The 15854-nt window shown below is 39.7% G+C and overlaps 1 long non-coding RNA gene and 1 pseudogene across 1 annotated transcript; one reads left to right on the forward strand and one right to left on the reverse strand.

Moving 5' to 3' along the window:
- Positions 1–2036: 2036 nt before the first annotated feature.
- LOC124062650 lies at positions 2037–2202 on the reverse strand (annotated as a pseudogene).
- A 4242-nt stretch (positions 2203–6444) lies between these two features.
- On the forward strand, positions 6445–15854 carry LOC124062600. Its single transcript, XR_006843954.1, has 3 exons — positions 6445–6756; positions 7022–7082; positions 14904–15854. It is a non-coding gene; the product is annotated as an uncharacterized LOC124062600 (long non-coding RNA).

Genomic DNA, 15854 nt, shown 5'->3' on the forward strand with positions numbered 1-15854 from the left:
TGTGTGTGTGTGTGTGAATGAGTGAGTGTGTATATGTGTGTGTGTACCTGTATTTGAACATGTGACCAAATGCTCATGTAAGTATGTTTATCTATGCATCTATGCATAACTGTGTGTGTGTGTACGCACGCACGCGTGCGTGCACGTGTACATCTCCTGAGCTGAGGGCTCGACAGATGCTCCTTCTCAGTGAACACAATGAATTACTTATAGGCCGTTAAGCCAAACACGGCTGCAGTGGCCGCTGGTTTACAATACACTGATAGGGCCATCTGCCGAGGTGACTCTGCCTTCCCCACTGCTCTTTGCAGACACGTAACCATCCGCTTATCTGCCAGGGTGGGGCCCCACTGTTGATTAAAAACATCAGGACAGCTATAATTGTCTGTGTGGATTTGTTCATGTGTGTGGGAGTGTACCTCCATTCTTGTAAAAAGCAGAGTGCGGGCTGTGGCCCAAATTAGGGTTGAGTTTAGGTGTGGGATAAGGAATAAGGTTAAACTCAAAATACAGTTTGAATCTATTACGTCCTATGGCAGATTCTCAGATTGTGTACATTAAAAAATAATAATAATAAAAGTAGACCATTTAGCATCCAGCTCCTAAATGGTCTAATATGTTCACAAGCTTGTCACTAGCTGTGTCTGTACCTTTTGGAGCAAAGCAGTCAGTGTACACTGAGTTTTTAGTTCTATTTCACTGAAAACTGCTGCATGGGAAAATGAATCAAAGCAGTAATGTTGGGGGCCAGTCAGGTAAACAATGAACTGAAACTCACTATTAGGAAAGTTCAGTTGAATGTGGTTAACAAATCAGAATGTCCATTCTGTTAATAAAAACCAGGGGTAGAAATTTGGTGTGGAGATGTGGATCTTTATAATGAATTTGCTGCAGTATATTTGATTTGTTAACACAGAATGGTGAGACAGGTCATTCGTAGAAAAATACATAGGCTATATGTCTGTATAGAAAATCAGCAATCATTCACAATACTATCACATAAAAGGCTGCTTTTCTTCAGTTAAAAAAACCAAAAGATTGTTTATGACTTTGTTCAAGTGTTTTTTTCCGGTATTGTAACCTCAAAGTGACACTATGGCTGAAATATGACTGTCAAGCAGGTGTTTACTTTTGACGATTTTTTGTTTTTATTTTAGATTGTACCTGAAAAGAGTTCATTAACATGGTATTTTAGAATTTAATTGAGTTTCAGTTTTTGGGTCATATTTCCAGAAGAATTTCAGAAAGGTCAGTAATATATGTGTGTGTGTGTGTGTCTGTGTATGAGTGTGTGTGTATTCCTGTAGCTGGTAGTTGTGGGGACAAAAATGTGTTTACAGTTTACACATTGTGAGAACCTGCCTTACTAATGGGGATAAAACACAAGGCAAATTAAATATTAGGGTAAAGACTCGCTTTAAGGTCAGGTTGAGGTTAGGGTTTGGTTAAGGTCAGGGTTAGGATTAGGCAAGTAATGTTTATTGTTATGGTTAGGAGGTGGTTAAGTCTCCAGGAAATTAATATAAGTCTATGTAATGTTCCTAAAAGTGATGGAAACAAGACTGTGTGTGTGTGTGTGTGACATTTGGAGTGGCTGCCATGCTTACAGGACCCTCTTTATAAACCATAGAGACAGAATTATAGATTTGGAAGGTCTCTGTAATGATGTTAGGACCTGCTTCTGCCAAACTGTACTTTTCTGTCATCTCTGCCATATTCAACTCTATGAATATATAGCAGTCTGCCAAAATGATTAAACTGTGAGTATTTCTTGAGAAGTGTTTGGCCCTTCATTCAGCATATCTAGTTTTTTGCAATTTACACATTTAGAGCTAGATGTTTCTTATGTGTTGAATGTGTTTCACAATCACTGGTGAGAGATTTAGTTCTAAAATTTATTTGCTTTGAAAATGAAAAATGTTCTGAGTTCAGTAATTCACAAAAATAAAATACAAAAAATAAAAAAATACAACTTATATATGTAGTAAAATGTGACTATTTTAATTCAAAACAACATACTGTATTGCTGATGTGATTTTGGCTTCTAATATTGGTGAGTGTGATTGCAGTGAACAGAGCAAGCCCCTTTATCAGTTGTTGGTGCTAAAAATCAATTTAATATGTTGTCTCCTTATAGAGGACATATTAAACTGATAAGAACAGATATTACACTTGATCTTAGCCAAAAGGCCAAGAAGCGATGAGCCATACTGTTTTGTGAAACATTGAATATGGCTGCTTCAAACTGTTGCTTGGCCAAACCTTTCTTCCTTTTTAATCACGATGAAACAGTTATGTAAAAATGTTAGCAATTGATGAAATGCTCCTTCCTCTTTCATAGGCTTTGCTTTCTTTAGATGGGATAGAGAGTAAATTACATTTATTAGAGATCTCTATGAATTTGTTGGGTTTTTTTTTTTGTAGCTTTCAAGTAAAAACATTTGCTCAAGTCCAATTCCCTCCTTTTTCACATGCAAACTCCTAAATTACATTGTGACAAATGCATGATAATCTTACGGCGTTGGCTGCACATGCAGCATCTCCTTAAAACAAAATTATCTTAACAAGTTAAATTGAGGACAGAACTTGCAGATGAGTTCTGCAGTGTTGCTGAGAGGATATACTGGTTGATATTATGTGAAAACCTTGCACATATACAACTTAAAGTCCTTGATCATACCCACTAGTGATCCATGAATCGCAGTTATCTGCTTGATGCCAGTCCAGGTTCACACAGTGAAATAGTAAATCAGCTGTCCTCCTGATAAATCCTGAGCTCCTCTGCCCTGTCAAGTTTTTAACAACTAGTGATATAATTAATTTATTAACTGTAACTTTAGTTTTGCTGCTTAAATTTGCCAATGTTACTGCACTCATGGACATGTTTAAAACTTCTGAAAGTAGCCCCTCCAATCATTAAAGTGAATCTTTATAGAACACTATCATAATTTAAAGGGCAATATAACCAATAGCTAATCACAGGGGTGCAATGAAATGTCCATGTCCAGCGCTGATCTGCATATCGCTAGTGTTCACTTTTGGTAGACACACAAACTCTACCGTAATGTTGACAGTTGATCTTATCACTGAAAAAAATATTCTTATGGACTTTGCTTATATGTTCTACTTTTGTTTAACAGCCTATTTTAACACTCCCCCTGAAGACAGCAATATTATGTAACTACAATATTTGTATTTGCTTTAAAACAATCTTAATATTATGTATTTATCTAGTACACCTTTATTTAATTTGTGAGGGGATGGGTGGGAGGGTTGTTTATTAAGAAAAAAAATGGAAGGAAAATTATTGCTTAAATTTCTATTTTCTATACTGCTTTATCCATCATGCTCACAGGGTGGCTGGAGCCTATCCCAGCTGACTATGGGTGAGAGGCAGGGTTCACCCTGGGCTGGTCGCCAGTCAATCACAGGGCTGACACACAAAGACAGTCAATCAGACATGCTCACACACTTACCAAGGGGCAATGCAGAGTAGCCAATTAATGTATAGCTGTGACTGTGGGAGGAAACCAGAGTATCTGAAGAACAGAGGGAAGATGCAAACTCCACACAGAAGGACCCAGACCCAGACTCAAACCCAGAACCCTCTTACTGTGAGGTGACACTGCAAAACACTGCACCAGTGTGCCGCCCTCATTGTTTAATTGTGTATTATATAAATTGCATCTGTCCTTTAATAATAATTATTATAATGATAATAATATTAGTAACAGTAATAATGTTTAAAATGTAAACAATGCAAGAAGTAAAGGTGACGGGCCAGGCCAGCTGACATGGATAGCTCTGTCCTATGTCTACGCATGAAAGCACTTAATGACAACTTTTATTATAGTTCATGTTCCATACTCACTGTTTTTTGAATATAACAGTAGGTGTTGCAAAACATCTGAAAAACCAATTGCACTAAACTGAAACATTATTCCAATTTTCCCATGGGAGACCATTAATCTATTATTTCATCTATCAAATGTCACATTCCTTACTGAGTGTGTTGAAAGTGTCTGGTGCATGCAGTAATCACATGTTGTTGTGTGTGTTGATGTGGGGTGCACTGTACACTGTTACATTTACAAATGTTTAGTTGTACGGTTGGCATTTTGGATCTGCTTTCTCAATGATGAGTGAGAATTATAGAGTATAGTAGTTTCAGTAAAAATAAATTTCAATCAGTCTTCAGTTTGATCTAACAAAAATATTTTAGTTACTGACTTCTGAGTCTTGAGTAATAAAGTAAATGCAAACACAGTTTACATTCATGTCACCAAAAAAAAAGAAAAAAAAAAGAAAAAGAAAAAAAATATGAAATGTCTGTATGGGTGTGTGTCTGGAAGCAGACCCATTTCAAGGCTGCTCAAAACAACAACAACAACAAAAAAAAATAATAAAAAAATAGCACAAAACAACAACAACAAAAAGCAAGCACTCTACAACACAATTGCATTTCCCACAATGGTTTCTGAGTCTGGGAAATTAGACAGTACAATGGTGCACAGAGCACACAATAGCCTCACAAACCGATCATTTGTGTCTGAAAATACACATCTTTTCTAGCATTTCTGCCATCACTCTGCCAGGGAGAAACATGGTGACAGATTATGTGTAGCTGTCATCTGCTGAACAAGTAGAATTGACATGAAATGTAACATCATTTTCAATTTCTTTATTAGCTTGTGATACTGTGGCGCTGCTGCTTACCGCTGGAGAGCAATGAGGTGATGGCCGGGAGCGAAGGGGGTCGCAGTATTACACATGTAGGCTACATTCTGTATGCACCTCTTGTTCTGACGTGTTCCTATTCCGTTTTCAAGACATCAGTATACAGCCTTATGGAAGCGGATTATTGCAGTAGACATGTAATGTTTTTTTTCTTTCTATTTATCTCTGTAAATATTTTAAATGCTAAACCGCAATAAATACAATATTACATTTGGTATACAGCTTTAAAGGGCTCCCAACTGTACAAGAAAAAAAGTATTACATTTAAAGCACAGATCTCACTAAACATATCAACTATTCAATTACAACAAAAGAAAGAGAGATATGATTTTTTATATTCGGGGTGATCTCATACACATGATGATCAGTGCATTCATAATTTCATAACGGGCCCTCAAGGCTGCCACACAGTGATATAACCTTGGATGTTAATGATACCTGGTAGAGCTGGAAGAATTATTTGTGTCCTTGCTTTCCTTGTTTTTGATTTAAGTATGTTTTGGGTTGAGTGGTCTGTTTTGGATACCCAACTGCGTCCCTGGTAGATTGTTCACTCCAGTATTCCATGTTTCAGCAGATTAAAATATGTAAATCCAGTCTAGTTTGATGTCGTAGCTGTGGTTGCAAGTATACATGCTCCTCTATTGATTGCCTTACATTCATTTAACTAATGTTGCTCTTATAAAGCCGTTTCAAAGGTTTGCATAAGCACACAGTTGTTTTTTTTTCTTAATTTTTGAAATGTTTTATTAGAATGTGATAGAGTGTAATGTATAACGTGTTTTTCTGCACTTAACCGCTGAAAGACTGACTGACAATAACAGAAAATGTCACTGAAAAGGTAGAAACAAAAGTGAGCGCATTGTTAATCCTTGTCCACCTTAAGTGAACAGGATAGTGGTGGGAGAAGTAATAAAGATTTTTACTGAATGAAAAATGTTATTAACATGAATCAAAAGTAGAATCAAAAGTAAATGTAGGAGTCTTCTTTATAAATGTAACTGCATTATTATTGACGCATTAAAGTTTATATTTACAAGGTGGAACTAAATTTGAGTAAATATCTGTACTGTTATGTGGTTTAATTTACAAAAGCATCATGTATCAATCTGTTCTTAATCTGACAGTTCATTAGTCACCAAGTATGAAACAGGCTAAAGACAGTGAAGTAGAGGTAGACATAACATAAAACTGGGAACACTGAAGTAATGTAAATACGTCTTAATGGTACTTTATAGTAAATGTACGTACATTTCAACAGTTGCATCGGATATTTGTGTACAGTCATATATAGGCTTTAATTTAAATCCAGACTATGAAGGACATGTTCAGATGTCGAGCTGCAGCATGTTAAACTTGAAACTCACCTGCTCCTCTTTGTCTGTATGTCTTCTTTGGTGACTAACCCTGACGACAGTGGAGATCAGGATGTGCTTTTTTTTCCACCTCGTTAGTGGACACCGTCAAGAAACGAAGGGCTCATGAGTTTATCACTTTCTGCTAAAGCTGACTGGTTATTATGTTTTTTGTTTTTGTTGTTTTGTTTTGTTTTTTGCTTCCATCTTCCCTTGCTTTCTTTTCGTTTCTGCATTGTGTTCATATGCAAAAAAAATCACACAGCATGTCACGTTTGTTTAGTCTCGAACATGAAAATTCAAAAAAATAAAAGAAAATGAAATAAAAGAAAAACTAAATGAAAGAAAGACGACACAGCCGAGCATTTACAGTGAAATCTTGTTCTGCGCCGATTTAAACGTCTCAGTGCTTTTTCTTCTGTGTAAGGAAATAATGCTGATATAATTTCTTCTATAGTTCAAATCTAGTGGGGGGTCGGGGGGTGACGTCAGGCCCCATCAGGCTGACAGACCTCCTATTGGACCAGTGGAGGCTTTTAAAGGAGCAGACAGCAGCGCACCGGAGGCTCGTGCTCCTCTTCAGACGAGCCGCTCTTCCATCCATCCAACCCGGCGGCGGCGGCGGCAGCGGCAACAGCAGCGGAGCCGGACTGACCGCAGCCAGGTGAGCGCATAGATTCACATCATCATCAAATCATCTCGCATTCTAGCAAAGAAACAGAAGAAGTCAGGAAGACCGGGGGTCGTGCAAAATGAGCGCACAGTCCCGGTGTTTAGTAAGCTGTTAGAATAGAGATGATCGGGAAACATTCCGATCCGAACTCAAAGCACTTTGAAGTAAAGAGATTTGAAGATGTGAAGTATAAGACTAATAGATGGCACCCAGCTTACCCTGCCTGATCCTCTGTTTTCTTCCTCGTGTTTTAAAGATGTGACGATGAGGAGGACGCAGCGTGCACGGTGCAGACAGACCTGCAAAGATATCAACAGGTAAGTGAACCCACCGATCACCACAGAACTCCTCAGGTGTCACAGTCTCCACGAGCAAACGTGCGACCACCCTCTCCAGACATCTAGAAAGAAAGTGAGGCTCATGACTGATCCCAGCGCAGCCTGGCAGCCCAGTGTTAAGTGCTTGTATTGATCTCAACTCGACGGTGCCCCAATTAACAATAATGGAAACGTAATTGGATTGAAAATAAAGTTCTTTATGTTGGGTCCCCTGCAGTCAGAACAGCGTGGTCCCCGCGTCGTTACCTCTCCGATGGATTATCAGCATCCCCCCCCCTCCTCACAGCTCGTTTGGGCTTCCCGGGGTCAAATGACAACAGCTCAATGTTGAAGCCCTCCGACTGAATCAATAGCTGGCTTGTCTCCTGTTGATTGGACACTTTAAGAGAGAGACAGAGAAAAGAAGCTTAATTTGTCTTTTCTTTTTTAAACTGTGTTGAAAGTGTGAAACGGCGGCTGTGTGGTGAAAATGAAGCTCTGGCAGGGTGATAATTCTTTGCGGTTACAAGCGTGTAAGCGCATAGAATTTCAATTTTAATGATTTATGTTTTGTGTGGAGCTTTGTCCTTGAAATCAAGCTTTAAAAAAAAAATAAATAAATAAAAAGCTGCCGTGAAAGTGCAGCCTTTATGAGCGTGAAAAGAGAGTCGGGTGTGTGTTTAACCCGGGCAGGATAGAGGTTTCAGGACCGGAGTGGCGGACAGCTCCGCACATGTGGCCAGATGCCCCCCAGCAAGGACATGAGAGGGAGAGCAGGCAGCCTGTGACACCAGCTGAACAGGGCAGGGAGGAACACACACACACACACACACACACACTTACACCTCACTTTGAGTTGTTATTTTATAGCAGACAGATCCTCCCAAAGCTTTTGTCTAATCTTCCCAAACAAACTGATCTCTAAATGTGTCGTAACAGCTGATAACATGAGTCGAAACAAGGCTCCGAAACAACTAAGAGAGACGAGTGATGACAGCATGAGAAGTGTGAAGGCCAAGATGTATCATGCATATTATTCATTTTTGTCCCAAATTATTCTGGGTGAAGCGCCTTAGGATGTGTCAGTGACAGGCAGTCTCCTTCTGGCAGGGTCTGAGGTGTCAAAATGAAAACTGGAGCTCAGCCAGCATTTCCTATTTACATAACCCCCCTACTGCCCCTCCCTTATATGAGCCAGAATGTGTGTGTGTGTGTATGTGTGTGTGTGGGTGGAGGGGGGGGGTTCACACTCAAATACATACATACACCCACATGTACGCAAATGGACACACACATGCACGACGCACCAAATGGTGTGACACAGCACATACAATCTGTAGCCATGAGAGAAATTCAGTGCTAACAGGTGTTCAAACAGGCCGCTCAGTACATTCTTCCAATTATTGCAATTAGATGCTGCATGGTTACCACTCCATAATGTACAACTGCTGTGGAGGAGTGTGTGTGTGTGTGTGTGTGTGTGTGGACACATATTCCTGTAGTTGTGGGGACAAAAATCTGTTTACACATTGACATTGTGGCCTATCTTATTTAGGGGGACAAAATGCAAGTCCCCACAACATAAATCATTAAATATTAGGGTGAAGGCTTGTCAGGTTGAGGTTAGGGTTTGGTTAAGGTCAGGGTTAGGATTAGGCAAGTAATGTTTATTGTTATGGTTAGGAGGTGGTTAAGCTTCCAGGAAATGGATGTAAGTCTGTGTAATGTTCCAAAAGGGATGGAAACAAGACTGTGTGTGTGTGTGTGTGTGTGTGTGTGTGTGTGTAAGAGAGGAGGGATGGCAGAGGCAGACAGAAAAAGAGGCAAAACAGCAGGAAAGCATGAGAGAGGGAGAGGCAGAGAGCTCTCAGTGATGTTGTGATTGTTGCTATCTGTGGAGAATTATATACTATTGAGTGAACGCGCTGTGAATGCATAACTAATCTCTTTTTGCCCTGAGTCATTATCAGCTTTAACAGATTGTCTAAAAACCGCAGGCTTTTTGCCTCTGTTGCAGACAACAGTGTTTCAAATAATAAACACAGGCTCTCCCGGTACAGTAGAGTGATCGGCACGTTTCAGATAAACTGGTTGTTATTACGGGTTTTGTGTTGTCTGTGAGTATATCCATAGCACACAGACTGGAATGGGCCTCAGCTGTGAACTGTGAATCTTACTTATGATTATTTTCATTATTCTTGGTCAGTAAAGCATTAGTAGAACAGTACACATCATGCTTTATTAGAGCCCAGCAAGATGAAGTCTTCAGATGTTTTGTCCGACCAAAGGTCCCAAACCCAAAGATGTTCAGTTTACTGTGATATGAATGAGTGAAAAGAATCAAATTCGACCAAAAGCTAGAACCATCAAATGACTTAATCAGTTGATTATCAAAGCACTCGCAGATGAGCTCCCTGTGTACTCAGTTCTGTTAATGATACAGGGGTGACTGCTGCTATACACTGAAGCTGTATGCTTTGGGTGAAAATATTTTATCTTTGGAGGAGCAGAAACAGATCCTCCAGATTTTAATGTGTATCTTTGAGATCTGTAGGTGGTTATGATTATGGGGTTTTTTTTGTTTTTGTTTTTTTTTTTTTTAGTTGAGGGGAAAAAGCTCAAAACTAGAAATAGAGGAAACCAGAGAATGACAAGAAGAGAACGTCTCTGATAGAGGACTCAGGTATTCCATCATGATGAGGGAACATCTTGATTTGATGAGTGATTGAGCTGTCATACTTTACAGAGAGCAGAGGGCAATCAGAGCGACCGCGGTCTTATCAGTGAGTGAGAACAAGAAAGACAGATAACAGGCTGCCATAAAGCGGGCCAGCAAAGAGTGACATCTGAGCAATATCGCTGTGTGTGTGCGTGTAGGTGAGCGTACATGTGTGTCATATTAAGCAGGAGATGTTTGTGGCAGCTGTCGGCCTTGTTTGAACAGCAATCACAATCAGCGGCAACAGCAGCCAAGCGTGTGGTTGTGACAGTGCTGGTGAGAGACTCTCTGCCATCGCTCCCCCGCACGCCACCCTGCACCTTCTGCTCCTCCACTCCTCCTCCTCCTCCTCCTCCTCCTCCTCCTCCTCCTGCTGCACCCTCTGTTCCTCTCTGACCTCACCTTGCTGCCCATTCTTCCTCCTGCACTTCCTGTCTGCCTCCTCTCCTCCTGTTTCTTCCTTGCTTCCCTTCAGCAAAAGAGGCTGACATTGCATCAGTTCCACCACAGTTGAGGCAGGATCTGGATTGATTCTCCGCCCTGCCGGCAAAGTTATTACAGCTTCAGATCTCTTTCAATCCAACTTCAAAAAGCCTCTTTGTAAAGCCGTGAAAACAAGGTGTCCCTGTTCCTCTGGTGTGGCCTTGTGTAGTTTTTCTTCAATACTGCCTGGAAAAAACATCACTTTTCTCTGTACTACTACTGCTTGGCTACCTGTGATGAGATTGACACACTATGCAGATGTTGTGATTACATTTCAGTAATCAGTGCATTTCACCAACAAATGAGAGAATATGAAAAAACATTGAGGATTAATAGGAATGGGACAAAACGGGTACAAAATGCGACACTTATCATCAACCTTTATCATTGGCATTGACATTTATCAGTGTGTTTTTTGTCGTCTGGTTGTTCAGCTAATAACTGTTTGCTATATTTTCCATTTTCATTTTCTCTTTTTTCCTCAAGCTATATCAAGGGATATGTCATGGAACTTTTGAACTTAATTTTTTCTTTAATATTCTTTAGTCTTATAAATATTATCAATTAACTAATATTACCTGTGTTCATTTCACGTTAATAATTAATAAACAACAGAACAAACGTGGTGCGATAAAGATTCAAAATTCATTACAGAGTAATAAAAAAGTTATGCGGCGTAACAGTATCCATGTCATCGCTTCGAAGAACAATACACCTGATTCCAGTCAAGTGTATTTTCAACCCGGGAGGCTACTTAAATATTGGTGTTAAATGTGCAAAATGACTTTAAACAACAGAGAAAATACAGAATAAAATATATTACTATATGAATTCAGTAAAAATGATAAAGCAAGGGAAACAGTAAGTAAGTAAGTTTAAATTCATTCTCTCCCCATATGTCATTCACTGTCTAAAAATGTCACATTTTATATATGTAGTTTTGTATGGAGGAGCTAAAGCTTCATGTCAAATTCTACATATTGAGTACCATCCTTTCCATCCCCCGCCGTCCTATCTTTCTACACCTGGTTCTTGAGTTCCCCTCCTCCACTCTTCCACCTTCTTCTCCCCTACACCCCCACCCACACCCACACCCCCTGCCCTCACCCTCTTGTATCCCAGCATCATTTCTTCATCTTCATCTGTTGTTTCCCTTCCCCTCATCTACTCAGAGAGCAAGCTAAATCCATTGTTGTGGCCTTTTCTTTTGCTGGAGGGAGGCAGAGAAGAGAAGAGGGGGCAGGGACTGAGAGGTGAGGGAGGTGGTGGTGCTGAGCGGGTCACTAGAGGATGGAAGAGAAAAGAGAACAAATATTAGGGGGGGAGGGAAGAAGCGGGAGCTCTGGTAGCAACAGGCTCTTCAGGGTTTGTGGAGCTGCCTCACAGTGATTTATTGACTCCGTAAAAGCAAGGCCAGGTTTTATTTTTTTATTTTATTTTTAATATGGGTTTTTATTTGTCTTTTTGTAGTTTTAACAAAGAAGACAAATCTAAAATTGCAAATATTGACAGAATGGGTGTTGTCTCCTGGAGACCTTTTTCTCCTCATTGCTGTGAGGTTTGAACAAAACAGTAAAACGTCTTTTTATTTGGATTTCAAATTAAAGTTTGAAGATTTTTTTTTTCTGCTATACTACACTGTGCCTCCCATATCTTGTGCTCTGCTAAAAACATGAGTTAAAAGGGAGAACTTTAAATATTATTGTTTTAGTTTCTGTCTTTGCATTTACCAGCCAGAATGTTGTTGCTACTAAATCCACACAGATCAAGAACTTCATTCATACAGCCAATCAAATCATTTCAAACTTTATCTGAATAAAGCAGTAGGCCAATTGTTCTACCATAGAATGAGTCACTCTGTGTCAAAAATCACTCCCTTGATCAATCTCAACTCTATATAATAGACACCAAACAGTGTATAGTGAGATTTAAAATGGCATTTTTGATATCTATAAATCATGATATTTTTTCATCATCATTTACTTCATAGACAAAATAATATGTGGATGAAGTTTTCTGGTTTAGGGTGTGGCTACCTTGTGATTAACAGGTCGATATCGCGGCGTGTCCTCAGGTTCTCAGTCAGATCTAGTCAGCATAGAGCATTACATATTCTTTCAAGCCCCGCTATTTTGTCCAAATGTGGTCACTTGCGGGTCCACAAAAACAAGATGGTGATGGACATAATGCCCAACACAAGGCTTCAAAACCTTGAAACAATAGGTAATGTCACTGTGGCTCCAACCCCCCTTTATTATACAGTTAATCGTGTAGTTGCACAACAATTTTAACATCTATCAAATGCGACACATTGCATTTTCATTTACTGTACACCGAAAGCAGAGGTTCCATTAGGTAAATAAATGTCAGGCTCAGAATTTAGACAAATAAAATGGCAGTGGGTAGATTTAGCGGCAGGACACTGGGCCTGTACAGTGAAGGAAGTGATTTCGGACACAATTATGAGCTAACAGCTAGAAAGCAGCGTGCTATTCAAGAGCCACAAGCCTTATTTGCTTGCTTGCTAATGTCTCCTTTTTTTTATCCTTTTTCTTCTTCTTCTTTTCCGTTCTATCTAACTTGTTCACATGAACACGTGTCTTGTCCTGCTTGTAAACTTGCTGAATGAGTAAATTAACCATTAAAGTTAGATATTAGTGTGATTCTTACTCTTTGTTTCCACTGCTAACAAGACACTATTGTCTACTCTGTCCCTCCATTTAACTAATGAGGTCCAACTTTAACAAGGCTAAAAAGTCTATAGTAATATTTTTCTGTTTAAAATGCTAAAAATATGAACAATAAATGCGAAAGTCACATCAAGTTTTATGAAACAAAATGCACAAAATTGCAAATGCAATTTTATTTCATTTTTAGCAAGTAATAACTTCAAAAAGAGCGCTCATGGCCCGAGATATGAACTTTAAGTGAAAGTGAAGTGGTTGTTAATTCTTTCAGGTAATTTTTTTCTTGGCAACGGTCTGGCTAAAAATAAAATATATATTCACTAAACTTTTCTGAAAAATGAATAAATTAAACAAATCCTGGACTGACAGGTGGCAGAACATCCTAATTATGACTGGGAAAAAACAGCAGCTAACACAACACAAACTGCGCAAATACCAAAATGGCTTAATGAGCAGTAAACTGATAAGCCATCGTCTGTTTGGAGCGAGCGTTCGTTGAGAACTGAGGCTGGTTGATAGTTTCCTCTGATAACTCAGTCAGAGCTGCATGGATGAATCTCTCATCTGGTCTGACGGACAATCATCAGCTGTGGTACCTTTGCTCTTATTTCCTTTTTCTACCAAAAGAAACAGTGAACTTTGGTGTTGACTGACTGATTGATGCAGAGCCCCCCCGGCACCAGCTGAGCCCGCCGACTAGTAGACGGTTTTGCAATCCCTGGCCACAGTTTACTAATCTATGTGCAGAGTAAATAAACTGAGAGCACAAATTTACACGACTATTTTGTTTTTCTCACCTGACAGTAGGGGGGCTCCACAGATTAACGATGGCCAAACTCACACTCATTGGGGTTTTTTTTTCTTCCTGTGCTGAGAAAATTTGTCTGGAGCAAAAAGAAAGATGTACTGCTGTTGAGCTCGAGCTGCTCGTTCCTCGTGACATGCAGGTTGTGAGTCATGATTGGCTTGCAGAATAGAGGACGAGGCTGTCTGTCTGTCTGTTGTCTGACAGACTACAACATCTAAGCTGTCAGGCTCGCCCGTCTGCACAATGGCAAGAAAGGGTTTATTTCAATAGCACCGACAAAGGACTGTCAGAATAAAGGAAAATACAGTTTAATGCAAATAAAGGATCATACTTGAAAACTGGAAGGTCAGAGACAAGATCTGCATCGCACAAGTGCTTCTATGCATTATTGTGCTGCTATGACACAAACAGTGCGGACATGTGAGAATGAAGTCTCCGGACTGCTAGAAGGACTGACTTCTAATCTAAAAAGGTTGATTTGTTTTCTTAATTTTTTATTTTTTTAAATCTCTCAACATCGTTTATGTGGAAAAGTATACATGAGCAGACTTGTGATCTCACATACAAAATATAATATATTTAAAGATCTACTGATTAACTTCCTTAGGGAGAGACTAAGCAGCATTTATGTGCAATTATTTTACATTGTAAATACTCTGTAACAATACTAAGTCTGTTAATTAGTTCTTATGTTTCTTTAATACAACGTTTGTACAGAGCAGCACAGGTTAATCTGAGCATTGGGTTGTACAGATGAATTATATCTCTATGTAAAATGATTTCAATACAAACAACACAGATTAATGTGTCATTTACATTTCAATGCATCAGACCTGGCACACTGCGCACCAGTACATAGTGCAGAGCAGAACAGCACTTAGAGTTTCACACCTCTTAATTGGTAACTATTCACATTCCCATGTATCAGGCAGGAATATGGAGGAAAAGCTCACAGAGCAGCATTGTTCGTGTTTGATTGCATTTAAATACTCACATTTCTATCAGGCCTTTCAGTCTATAGAAAATGTAACAGTGCAGACAATTATGTATTTCTGCGTGCAGATTTGTACATCTATTTTTGTGTGAATGACTACTGCAGTTAACGATTCACATTTTCACTCCAGGGTCGATGCAGAGTTCTTTAGCGAGAGGCAAAATGCTTCCTCGTCCACCTGCACACTGTGAGTAACTGTCAGCATGTCGGCCATCTGCCGCCTCGTTTTTCTCTACGCGCTGCATTGTGTTGTTTCTCTGATTGGAATGTTTGGAGTGGGCCTACGCGTATGTATTCCTGTTCTTTTTTCCCTGAATGTTAGACCATTTTTGCACGTTTCTTCATGTGTGAAGTCTCTTACGAGTCTGCATGCAGGTGTGAATTTGGGCATGCTCTGAGGTGATGTACTTGCCTTGTTACGCGCACAACTTCTGTGGGTTTAAATGATTTTGTATTCTTTATAACCTCTTTCTCATTGTGCATGTGTGCTTGTTTTGTGTGTGTGTGTGTGTATGGAGCTGTGTGCAGCATGCTACTTCAAGCATGATTTGTGTTTCCTAGGTATATGTGTGTGTCCTTGTGTGTCTCCGTATGTATGTGTGTTTATAATCCACGGCCATTCAATAGCACCACATGGATCCATCCCATATCCTGGTCACCATGGTTACCGGGGCCACTTATCACAGAGGGTCCCGGCAGATCAAACAGGTGTGCATCCTGACGATGTCTCTCCTCGACGACTGTTGCTAGGAACCTTTGTTGCACACAACGCACAGGTGCTTGTTGCTGCCAGTGAAAACCAGCAGGAGTGAAAAAACATTGTCTTGATGTCCCAGTCTGAACTATGTGTGTGTGTGTGTCCGTTAGTATGTGTAAGTGTGTGTGTTCTTATACTTGTTGTCCTCCACTGCAATTTAGTTCTTCTGAAAGAGGACGTGTTTTTTTTTTTTTTTTCAAAAAAAGAGAAAAAAATAGGTCGTTTTGTGGGTCATCACTACATCAAGCTGCTACTTTAGGAGCTGGAGTTGGATTTAGGTTTCAGATAGGGACAAGAGTTGGAGTTTAAGGCCCCTGAAAATTT

Source organism: Scatophagus argus, chromosome 7 (assembly GCF_020382885.2).
Source record: "Scatophagus argus isolate fScaArg1 chromosome 7, fScaArg1.pri, whole genome shotgun sequence".
Classification (NCBI taxonomy): Eukaryota; Metazoa; Chordata; class Actinopteri; family Scatophagidae; genus Scatophagus; species Scatophagus argus.